Below are 13,178 nucleotides of genomic sequence, written 5' to 3' on the forward strand. Positions count from 1 at the left end.
CAGCCCTCGTATATAGTGCTTAGATATTTATTATTCATCCAACTTTTGCCAGAAGACTCTCAGCAACCACCACATCAGTTTGATAACAACTTGGAACAATTGTTAACATGTACCTTGGTTTATTGTTAGCTTCTGCACTTTCCCTACTCTCTTGACTGGTATGTGGTCAACATCTGTGGTATAGAGATGTGTTGTTGGAGGGCATACATCTACTGGCTGTCACCCTTCGTGAGACCCTCTTTTCTTTGACCCTTGAATCTTTCAGTGGTTTGGAATCAAAGATTGATGTCACACATCTGTATTTATCCCTGTTGTTGTTGGTGTCTTGATTTTCCTTGGCTCCTCATGAGTGTCCCATTCCCTGACATCAGCCCCTCCATCTGTTGGTACCCTGAATAAATTCTGTCCCCATCCAGGAGGTTCCTTCACTTAGTCACAATGCCAACAGCAGCAGTGGTGACTCTTTTATGTTTTTGGGATCTGTGAAGGGTCTGCTCTGAGAATTTCTGAATGTGTGGGAAAACCTTTTCCTTGGATACTACAGGGTCTTGAGTCAGGATTGGTCATTTAGTTTGCATCTTTGCCACCATTATCGACCCAACTTATAGTGTTTCAAACTCCCTAGATACTTAAATTTTGGAACATTGTTCTAGGTCTATTAGAGTTTTGTTGGTCAAGGGATCAGTTGAGGGTTGTTTCAGTTCTGCTGGAGTTTTATTCACATCCATTTGTTGTGCCCAAGAAGATGGGAGATTGATGTCATTGGTCTTTCTCTATTTAATCTTCCATAGTTCATGATGAAGTCATACCTCTCTTGGTGTTGGCATTTTTTACCAGAATTATAGATGTCCAAGTCTGATGTTACTGGCATTTATTTGCATGTTCTCTTAGTGGAGTTGTCCTGCCACTATCTGTATTTTGTGCACAGTGGTCAGATGTTGCAGTTCAGGGCTATACTGTTTGGATTAGATGTGGCACCATGTGTGTTCTGTCAAATATTGTGAGTTTCTTCTTGTCACCTCCATTTTCTAGGCATATGCACACACCATTTCAAAGCTAAAGGGTTACTGTTGGCACCATCTTATCAGTTGGTGGAACAGTATGCTCAGACTTTACTTTCAGAAGCAACCAAAAAAACTTCATTATGAGAGCTGAGAAATCTATTCTCACTCCAACACTATAGTATGTGAAGGGGCTACTTGGTCGAGATCTCTGTTTTCAAACCTTGAATTTTTTTGTGGCTTACTCCTATCATATCACCCTATGAGATTCACAAGTTCTGGATGAATTAGGTTGCAGATCAATTATCTCAATCCAGATGGATTCTCCTGACAGAATTTGATGGTCTTACAATTTCCAACATTGATGATTGATGCATTGACTCCATTGGAACATTTAACTACCAGCATTTGGTCTTTGGTACCTCACACTTGGGTATTGGCAATAGATGCATTCAGTCAAGACTGGACAGGATCACAATGCTAGGCCTTCCCACCAATTTGTATATTACCCAAGGTACTACAACCTTTGGTGTGGATTCCTGTACGTGGTGAGGGGACCTCCCAGGGAAGGTTTCATTTTTTCACTTTACCTCCTCTGGCACCTAAACATCCATCCACATGTTTGCTGTGCATGGTGACCCATGAAGGGGAGGAGAGGGTCCTGGTGGTTGAGGGATCCAACCCTAACATACCTCTTTGGCCTTGAATTCCAGTAGATGGGCAGCCTTGGGGTGGCCCCTATGGTCAGTCGGTTGGTCCACTTGGGCTAGGGTCAACCAAATACCAGTGTTGGATGTTCTCAGCAGGTGTCGTGGACATTGTATCTGATGCTGGTGTTTGGGTATATTGCTCACGAAACCCTGGCATTGCTGCAGTGTCCTTGTTTGGTGCTGTAGTGTATCCCCTCATACAGCTTCATGGTGGGTGGGGGTCAGTGGTCACAGAAATATTCTTTTTTTTATTATGGATCCTCTAAATAAAAACTTAAATAGTGAAAAAAACAGTCCATAGGTGAACAACCACATCTTGAAGATTCTAAGCAGCAATCTTCAACATCTGTAGCACCTGTTGTACCTCACTTGCTTATCATACATTCTCTTTCAGACAAACCTTTAGGGCAATTGTCCCCCTTTTTTATTCAGAAGGGACTAGAGGGACTTGCTGGCTCTCCAAAGTCAGTAAAGAAGCTTTGATCTGGTGACATATTGGTGGAAACATCCACATCTCAACTCAGTAAACTCCTTTTGCATTCAAAGGCAATGGAGGATATACTCATTGAGGTTATGTCTCATGCTACATTGAATTTGTCATAAGGAGTTATTGTTGAGAGGGATTTGAAGAACATCCCTGATTCAGAAATTATCACTGGTTTCTCCCCATCAAAGAGTTTCTGCAGTGAGGCATATCTCCATTTGCAAAGATGGAATTATGATGTCAACCAGTGTTTTCATTATGACTTTTACATCACTACGTCCACGTGCCATCTTAATTGCAAGATACAGCCATACATTCCAAACCCTCTCAGATGTTTCCGGTGTCAGTGGTTCAGTCACTCAAAGACATCATGTCATGGTTCCTTGATGTGTGCTCATTGCAGTGGCAAGGACCATGATGCTTATGAGTGTGAAACAGACCCTCTTTGCATCAATTGCAATGGCTCTCACCCATCCTACTTTTGTTCTTGCCTTAAACGGTTGGAAGAAAAAGAGGAGCAGCATTTGAAAACGATTCATAACATTACTTATCCTGAGGCTCAAAAGTTGCTGTCCACTACTTAATCTTGGACGTATACTGCTGCACTTCATTCCACTACCACAGTGGGAGTGCAGGCAGATCTCTCTGTGCCTCCAAAAGAATTGTTTTCAAACCAAATGAAAAGTCTTTTGATCACCGTGGTTAAAAAAGTTGTTGAATCAACTTCAACACCCATTTCTGTCCCTAACATACATTCCAGCAAACTCTAAGATCCACTTCCTTTAATTCTGGGTACAGGCATTTACTCAAGTACATTCTCTCCCACCCCACTTTGCAAAACGATCATTCATTCATGTCCATCACTGTTTTTTCTTTCTACCTGTTGTTCAGAGAGACCTTATGATCAGTTAGACCTTGATGCTCTCATTGAACAGTTGCCCTCTCTCTTTTTAATCCTGGGGGACTTTAATGGGCATCATCCCCTCTGGGGAAGTGCCAAAATTGATGGGAGGGGTTGCTTTGTAGAGCATATGCTCTCTGATCACAACCTTTTTCTTTTCAATACTGGTTCTTCTACTTATTTTCATGCACTTAGTCAGTCCTTTACTGCTATTGACCTCTCATTTGGCTCCCCATCACTGTTCTCCCATTTTTCTTGGTGGGCTGATAATAATCCATGAGGCAGTGATCATTTTCCTGTAATTTTGAGAGAGACTGGTTGTGGTCAATGCCACCCTACCTGCGTGTTTCTGATCCAGAAGCTGGATCAAGCAAACTGGCCCTCTTATACTGCTCTAGCAGAACCTGCCATCATCTGTAAGCCACCAATAGACAACTGTGTGGCAGCAGTAAGTGACTATATTATGCAAGCAGCTGCTCAATGTACTCCTAAAACCTTGCATATTTTCCATGATATCCTCATCTGTGGAAGAATCCTGCTTCCTACATGACATGAAAGGCTCAAAAATGGGCCTGGGATACTTTTGATCTGTATCCCACACTCTTGCACCACATTGCTTTCCAGCAGTCCACTGCACATGCTCAGTGGGTAAGACATCAAAGCCAGAAGGACTCTTGGATTAAGTTCATGACCAACATATCTTTTACCACCAGTTCCTAAGTCATATGGGAATAGATTTGAAAGGTCAGTGGGCAATATAGTTTTGTTCCCCTCTTGATCTTGCTCTCTGATAGCCAGGAAGTAACTGATACCCAGAATATTGCCAATACTCCAGGTGAAAGCTTTTGCTGGGTATCAAGCACTTCTGCTTCATCCTCCACCTTCTTAGTCATCAAGATTTAGGCAGAGCGATCGTCTCTTTCCTTTTGAGCTGATTGTCTTTATGACTAGAATTGTCCTTTTACACTGGTGGAACTGAAACTGGCAGTACATTGGTCAGACCTGATGATGTACACTATGAAATGCTGCACCATCTATTTCCTCCTTCTCTTGCTATTCTTCTGATTGTTTTTCACTGGATCTGGCAGGAGAATGTTTTTCCTGATGCCTGCCACCAGGTTATTGTCCTACTTTTCTCTAAACTTGGGAAGGATCCCAAGATTCTTTCAAATTACCATCCAGTTGCTTTGATGAGCTGTCTTTGTAAGACCTTAGAGAAGATGGTTTATGCTCGTCTTGTTTGATTCCTCAAATCAAAAAACCTCTCATCCATCCAGCGTGGTTTCCGATGACAGTGATCCACCATGGACCACCTGAATCGACTTGAAACATCAATCAGAGAAGCCTTTCTCAAATGACAACATCTTGTATCAATATTCTTTGACATTGAGAAGGCTTAGCTAAAACATGGAGGGATGGCATTTTGTAAGTTGTCGAACATGAGGTGTATTGAGCAGCAGCTACAGACTGCCCTCAATCATTTACTGAAATGGACCACAGCAAACAGTTTTAACTTCTCTCTCTAAAACTGTTTGCATACACTTTTCCTACCAATGGGGTATTCACTCTAATTCTGAACTCTGTATCAGTGAAGTTGTGCTACCTGTGGTCCCTGAGACAAAGTTCTTGGGGCTTATCTTTGACCGTAAGCTGACCTTTATACTACACATCAAACAGCTATGGGTCAAATGTACAAGAGCACTGAACATCCTCTGTGTTCTCTCTTCCACCACTTGGAGATCAGATCAATGTTCTGTGCTAAAGATATATCATGCTCTTATTTGATCGAAACTAGACTATGGATCACTGGTCTATGGCTCTTCCAGGACCGCAGCCTTAAAGATGCTGGTTCCCATTCATCATGAGGGACTTTGGCTCTGCATTGGGGCTTTCCACACTTCCCTAGTTCAGAGCTTATACACAGAGTCTCATGAATCTTCTTTGCATTTCTGCTGTTTGCAACTGTCTATACTGTATGCTTCGATACTTCATTCCTTACCAAAGCATCCCACCTGGGGTTATGTTTTCCTTCCTCATTAGGCCATGCTTTTTCAGAACAGAAGATTTGCCATTACTCCTTTTGGCCTTCGTATCCAGGTGAAGTTGGATGAATTGGGTCTCTCCTTGGATAACATTACTGTATCTACTGGTCAGCTCATCCCACTATGTCTTATTACAGTCCCCAAATGTGACCTGTGTTTAAGTCGTCTGAGAAAAGGAGACTCTCCTGATTGGAAATACTGTCTGTTATCTGCTGAACATTTTTCAAACCACCCTTCCATTCCTATTTATACACATGGTTCAAAATCAGGTGACTGTGTGGGCTCTGCCATGGTTTGTTGTGATTCAGTGGTTGCGTGCAGAATCCTTTCTACAGCTTCTGTGTTTGCTGCTGAAGTGTACGACATTTCTCTTGCCCTGGATCACATAGAAGCTAAGCAGTACTTAAATTACACTATTTATACTGACTCACTTAGTTCCATACTGGCCCTGGAATTGCCTCATGTTAGTTCTTATCTTGTTCTTGCCAATATTCAAAACTGATTGGTCCATTTCTCTTTAACATCTATCCAGTTTTTCTGGATACTCGGCCATATTAGTATTTGCAAGAACAGGCTTGCCGACACTGTAGCTAAATCTATTTGCTCCAACACTATCATTCCTGTGCCTGTACCATACATAGATTATGGTCCTGTATTCAACGCTTCGCTCTGTGCCAGTTGGCAGTCCACTTGGAGTGAGCAGTATGAAAACAAGCTTTTCCAAATAAAACCCTCTATTGGACTTTGGCCATCTTGCTTTCATAAGGATTGGAAAGAGGAAGTTGTTTTAACTAGGCTAAGCATTGGTTACAGTTTTTAACTCATTGTTTTCTTTTATCTGGGACCGATGCACCAATGTGTTTTCTGTGTAACACTCAGATAACAATAAGCCACATTGTACTGTCTTGTTGTCATTATGACTCTCAATAATGGCACCATTTTAAAGATGTTTTGACCCCAAGTTTATCTGTAAAGTTAGTGTTATTGGCAATGGTGACATTGTCCACCTTAGAAATGTTTTTAATTTTTAAAGGCCATTAATCTTTTTAATGCTATTTAAGTTGTTTTTTTAAATTTATACATTAGACCTTTTTTAACATGATTCCCTTTTAAGAATCAAAGTATACATAGTTGAATTTGAAATTAGAAAATGGTCATAACATCAAATAACTTGAAACCAGGACTGGAAAGGCCAACTTCAGGTGACTTACAGTGGTTTTTGTACTTGCCTGTTAGTCTTCTTGGTAAGTTATGATAATTACAATTATGCTACAGAAAGTCCTTTACAACTTGTATCACTATAGTTTTTCTCTTACTGCTGTAAACTAGATCTAAAAATTGGATTTAATGTTATTTTTGGTTTTAATTCAAAAATTAAACTTTGTTTTTTTTAACCTTAATTTCTTTTTATGAATTTTAATAATTTTAATTTTAACTTTTTACCAGATGTTTGGCACGGATAGCCTAGTTGCCTTGTGCCATAAAACACCAACCAACCCAAGGTACTCACTATGATGTATTCTAACCTTTTGTTGAGACCTGTTGTTAACACTGGATTGATAGTGAAATCATGGTTTTTGCTGATGTGGTACCTTCAGGAGTATCCACCTCTTCCACTTTGGCCATCTTTGTTGAGGCAGATGCAATCCAACATCATACATCCAACCATCCTGAAGCTTGAGCTTCAGGATAATGATTATACAGTCCTTTGTACATCATCGAAATTTAACTTCTAAGGTTATCATGTATCCATCCTCAGTGTTTGACTAGTCCCACAATAAACATTTATCAACAGAAATAGCACACATATGAACAATGGTTTATTGAGAGGAGGCTGAACACATTTTTTTTACTTGGCTCTTTAGCAAGAGTTTTGCATTTTACTTCTATGAAGCAGTCTTAATTGATTAACTTTAGATACTCAGTCCAAAAATTATATGGCCTCTTCTTGTCATCTTGGGTTTTTTGTTTTAGTTACGTAATATTAAGATAGTTTTGCATGCTCTTTCTTAGCATCTGTTTGAAACATTAACCTCATGTACCATATATCAAGTTTCTCTTAAAGTTAAATTTTGGTTGTTGCTGGTCAAAGTGGTTTGTGCTGATTGTGCACAGGATGTTTTATTATTCTTCCTACTTTTTCTTGTTCTCTGAGAGGTTCTTCACAAAGACACTGGCAACCAGGGAAGGAGATAAATTCTTTTCACTGATTCATTTAACCACTATTTCTCACTTCTGTGACTAATAAGATCTCAGTCATTTGTAATGCTCAAAATATTCTCACTTATAAAACAGGCCATGGTAATTCCAATAAATTAGAAATAACTATACAGAATTAGAAGCAAGAATCTGAAATTTGCACCTTCTACCATCTTGATTTGATGAGATAATAAATTAATCAAATCCATTCAAGAAGCCCCTCTCTCTGACTTTTGAAGTTGTTTGCAAACCAACGTTAGATGAATAAAGCTATATTTATCAAACAGAAGCAAGAGCAGGATGTCTTCTATACAAATATTACAATTTTTCTTCAGTTTTCCCTTCCAAGCCATTAGTTTAGGAGAATTACTGGTTTATGTTGAGCAGATTTAGTGCCCTGAATAGTAATTTATTTTTTTTACCTGTTTTATTGTAGTGACATATATTTTGTTTGTGTTCTTAAATGCATGTTTGAAAGCTGTGTTAAAAATTATTTTTGAACACCCACATTTGTGAAATTTTCTTGTGCAAATGGGTTTGAGTATGCATTAATACCAATCCCTAGCATTTTGTCTGTAGCCAAGGTCTCTACTGCCTTGTCTGATCAATAGCAGTGTCAGTGATATGGGTGCTTGGTTCTAAGATTTTCTGGTTCTGTTGTAATCTTATCCATTAGTCATGAAGTTTTGTTGGTCCTTGAGTCACAGTTGGTCATTCATTTCACATCTTTCTCACTATTATCCACCCAACCTGTAGGATTTCCATCTTCCACATATCATCAAGATTTGAAACTTAGTTCTGGAGTGTTGAGAGAGTCAGGCTTGTTCTTCATAGTTCTTACTCTGATTAGTTGTTGGACCTGTGAAAACAGGAGATTGGAGTCCAGTCAATTATCAGTCTTTCTTGTCTACATCAGTGCCTAGATTCTCCCAGGTTCACAAGTTAATCATGCCTCAATCTTGTTGATTTTTTTCTGGGATTGTAAATGTCTATATTGGTTGTAATTGGCTCCTATTTGTACTTTGCCTTAATGATAGAATTCCACCACTATCAGTGCTTCTGGTGCACAAGAGTCAGGTATTGCAGTTCTAAGTTTTTTCCTTCAATCTTGCATAGGCTTAACATGGTTATGCTGTATAGTTTGAGTTGTTTAAAGTGGTGTTGTTACCTTGGATGTTATTAAAAATATAATGCTGTTAATAACATTGCTACTAAGAAAAACACTACTGTCCAACAGTGTCCATTAATGTATCTGACAAATACTTAAAAACATTGAAATTAACGGGACAAACTCCACAATATTATCAAACTATTATACAAGTTCTTAAATTTAATTGGAAATACGTATTGTCAAAGAACAAGTCTGCTACATCTAGGTTTTCAAAGTATAAACCCATTACTCTTAATAATCAAGTTTGTATTTCCAAGTTTTTTAGTTCCATTATCATCATAAACATGCAGAGGAAGATTGTTGACACCCATTATAATTGTAAAACACCAAAGTCAACTTACCTCTTAACTCTTCAACAATACAAAGTCTAACATTCAAGGTTTTTTTCTTATAGCTTAACATTCTGATGCATCATTTAAATATACTCAAAAAAAGAAATGCAAAAGGCAAAATATGAGACAAATTGTTAACAAGTTTATTCTGGGTAGTTCTGTATGACATGTGTGAAACTTTGCACATTCACTGCTGAACATCCAAAGTCTTCAAAGGCGAAGTTTAACGTCACTCAATGTCAATAATGAGTATGCCCCCTGTGAGCATCAATAACTGCTTGGCATCTCCTGCCCAGGGAAGCGATGAGATGACAAATCACATCCTGTGGAATGGCTGTCCACTCAGCCTGCAAAACTGCTGCAAGCTGAGGTAGAGTCTGCGGTTAAGGTTGTCGCAGACGTCAGTCCAACTCGTCCCAAAGATGTTCGATGGGGTTTAAATCTGGTGATCTGGAGGGCCAGGGAAGAACGTTGATGTTGTGTTGTCTCAAGAAGACAGTGGTGAATCGGGCTGTGTGAGGACGGGCGTTGTCATGTTGTAAAACGTTGTTGACGTTCACCATGATGGGTTGCACATGGGGCCTAAGAATCTCGTCGACGGTTGCGTACGGTCTGATCGGGAAATCCTACGCAGCCCTGGTATGGTTGAGGCAGTAGACGTCACAGTGGTGGTCCTATCCCGAAGGTGACGTAACCGGATGTTGCGATCTTGTGCGGGCGTGGTCACACGAGGTCTGCCAGATCGTGGACAGTCACGAGTTGATCCATGTTGTTGGTGACGATTTCATAGCCTTGTGATGGTGCTTGGGTGGACATTCACAGCTCTGGCATCATCTGATCGAGATTTGCCTGCTTCCAAACGACCAATGGCGTTGTTGCGTTGTGCTTCAGTCAGTCTTGGCGTAACTGTATTGCGTGTCGGTGGCTTAACACTGAGCTATGGAAACCGAGAACCCGTCACATTATAGGGATTTTGCACATGTTGCACTTGCAGAACATGCAGATCTCTCAAACAAATTTTTGGACACTCGTGTTTTGGCAAAAAATCCGATGTTTTCCTCCGTTTTCAAAGTGCACAACTTTTATTGTCATTTTGGTCTGCCAATCAGTGCCTTAACACGTGTAACATCACATACTCTGAGCTTGTAATGTTATTACATATATTTCTCTTTAAAATAACAAAAATATCCCTTTTGCATTTCTTGTTTTGAAGAGTATATTTATATTTAAACACTTTTTTGACATGTTTACATCCTATTTGTGGCAAGGTACTAAAACTACAGAAAGTATTTCAGATAAAGCTTTATCAAATGTTTAGCTTAAATGCTATAAGGAAACCACATCAAGGAAATAGTTGCACACTAACCAGTCTTGACAGTGAGTTTCTCTGTTGTGGAGTTTTAAGTGAAATAAAATTTGACTTATTTGTATATGTATAAAAAAAAAAAACAATTCTATTTACTTTATATTTTCCCCCTATACTGACTACAGCATGAAGTAGGTCTGTTTTAATGCTAGAAGAAATGTTACATATAATTAAGTTTTATGTGATACATCTGGATGAGAAGAATATTGTCTCAAACAAAAACTGTGGGAAGTTAACTGAAGTGACATAAAGTGTAAGTTAAGTCTTTTAGAATGGTAATTTCTCATTAATTGTATTTATGAAATATAACTGTTCATATCAGTAGGAGTTTGAAGTTCAGAAATTGTAAAGTATGTTTTTTTTCTCTTTATCGTGTATTGGAATACACAGAAATTAACCTTCTAAAAGTCAGTATCTGGCTGTTGCACATTTAGTGAAATAAGGGGTTAAATGAACTAAATTTAGGTATAGTAATTCTTTATCATTTTTTAATACTTTGTTTTATAAATATATACACTGTTATTAATGTATTGGTTAACAATTTATAGATCTTGATGATTAGCACTTAAATGGGTTGTATGTTTAAATAGAAACTTCCTGAAAAGTTTGACTTGCTAGGAGAGCACAGACCTTGGTGTAAGTGGTTAATTATTGATGAAATCTCAAGTCTAGCAGGATGGAGGATTTTTATTGAAAGCTTACTCCGTAACATAGCTGAAATATCACCCTCATTGGTATGTTTCTTCTTGTTAATCAAATAAAATATTGCAAATTTACAATAACTTGTTTTTTAATGCCCTAAGAGATTATGTTTAAGCAGAAAACATTTTTTAATTGAAAATTGGTGTAGATTGTATCTTTATTACATGTTTTGGACAGCATTTCAAGAAAAAGTCCTTGTATTAGACAAGCAAAATGCCAAAGTTCTATTCCAACAGCTTAAAATATCATCCAAAACTTGTGAGGGAAATGCAGTCTGAAGAAATCTCCATTCATGAACATGTCTCTTATTAACCAAAACTATATGTTGTGAGAAGAGACATTTGAAAAACTGCTTAAATATAGTTGAAAATTATATTTAATGATGATAAAGATTCAATTGGCATGTCTAAATGGAACGTTTTTCAGGATTATTTTATGTAATGGTTTGAGCAGTCATTTTTCTGAGCATAATTCATTTGTAATGCAATCCTTACTGCCTGACAAAGGGCATCTGCTTGAACTATTCCACAAAATAAACTAGAAGTTTTTATTTAGATGTGTTAATTTATTTTTTATTATCATTTAAACAAGTATTTATTCTTGCATCTTGTGGAACAACACTGACTTAAGAATTACATCTTATTTAGCTTTATCTTTTTTTATACATTATTAATAAGAAAATACATTTGATTAAAAAAAAATAATACGAAAACTTTTATAGCCCAGTAATATATAATACTGCAATACCTTTTTTTTTGTGGGAGAGTTGATGTCAAAGTGTTTAGTTATCAGAACTTTCTTTTCAAGGAGTAAGTCAACTTCTAATCACACCACAAATTCAAAATATACAGTATCTGTTCATCTGTTAACTTTTTTTTTCCTCCATTTGCTAGAGCCTTGATAGAAACAGAGTTAAAATAGCTGTGGACCTTTTATCCACATGGACATACCCTGTTCCCAGGAAAGAAGAGTTGAATTCATCTTGACCAGTTATAATATTTATAAAAAGGATTTATGTAAATTTTGAATGTTTACAGTCAATAGCTTTGTCTGCAAGTGTCTTATATTTGATTTTTTAAATGAGGTCATTGTCTGACTGAAAACAAACATTACATAACATGCATTTATCAAAATAAATTGTGTACTATGGATGCATTTATAAAGATGTCTTCACAAAACATAATAAAAAAGTATTTCGTGTCAGTTGTATAGCAGTCTTACTAATTTAAAAATCTAATTTCTCTTGACCATGGAAACAAGTATGACTTGTGTGGTGTTTCAAAGGTTCTAACATTGTCATTGCAAAGTTTAAAAAATATTACTTAATTTTGCACCAAAATAAAACAAGGTCACTTTTGAATGGTTCTGTTGACAAAATATTTAACGTAAGATATAAATTCTACATAGATTTTAATCCATTTGCTGTAAATATACCACAGGTCCATAATATCACTAAAGTATTACAAGTGTACATTAATGTTCTTGATGCTGGTATTAAATCAATGAGTCTGAAAATTAAAAGGTGCAGAGTAAATATCAATTGTTATACATATAAATGTGCACTCCATTTCTCTTGAAGTTAGTCAAACAAGATGGCTGTTAAATTATAAATTATTCAAAATGAAAGATCTACAACTGAGCAACATGCAAGTTATCATATTTTTAATTGTGAGAGAGTAATTTAACTATTACTATAGTGTTATTAATCTACAACATAATGTCAAAGACAATATAATTTGTACATTCAAAAGCAATCTAGATATATTGGATTTTATTTTCAACTTTAGTTTTTTTGTTATAAAACAAGTTGTTATTAGATATGCTGAAGGCTACAAGTCATGCATTAAAGAAATTTGTCATTTTCAATTAATTAACTCTTTGTTTAAGAATAGGTCTAAGTATATAAATAATGATATACTTTAATAGAAGTCTGTCATCAAATCCATCACTTTGCTGCAAAAGACCAATTTCAGTTGTTTTTTTATTAATACAGCTGTAATGACTGGAGCATATCCATAAAGATTCTTTGCAGAAGAACTTTTACACAGCCTGAGTTCTAATCTAGAAAGGATCCTCTTTTTGAAGACAATTTAGTTACAATTGAATAACGTTCAATGTAAACTGTAAAAACTGAAAAACAGATGAACAAAGGATAAGATGATGCAATACGTAAAAAAACTTTACCGTTAATAAAACTTTGATAATTACCAAAATCTAGGACACCTGTATGTTTTTGCAATAGTCAAGGTATTAAAGTGAAACTTATTCAG

At 37.0% G+C, this 13,178-nt stretch overlaps 1 protein-coding gene across 1 annotated transcript in view; it reads left to right on the forward strand.

The window, feature by feature from the left end:
- Nucleotides 1-12,111, forward strand: part of LOC143256227 (uncharacterized) — a 35,097-nt gene extending 22,986 nt beyond the window's left edge. Inside the window, exons 8-9 of the mRNA XM_076513135.1 lie at nucleotides 10,797-10,940; nucleotides 11,802-12,111. The gene's annotated coding sequence lies outside the window, so the exon portion shown is untranslated. The remainder of the gene's footprint in view (nucleotides 1-10,796; nucleotides 10,941-11,801) is intronic.
- The last annotated feature ends 1,067 nt before the right edge of the window (nucleotides 12,112-13,178 follow it).

Source organism: Tachypleus tridentatus, chromosome 1 (genome assembly GCF_004210375.1).
Source record: "Tachypleus tridentatus isolate NWPU-2018 chromosome 1, ASM421037v1, whole genome shotgun sequence".
In the NCBI taxonomy this organism is placed as follows: Eukaryota; Metazoa; Arthropoda; class Merostomata; order Xiphosura; family Limulidae; genus Tachypleus; species Tachypleus tridentatus.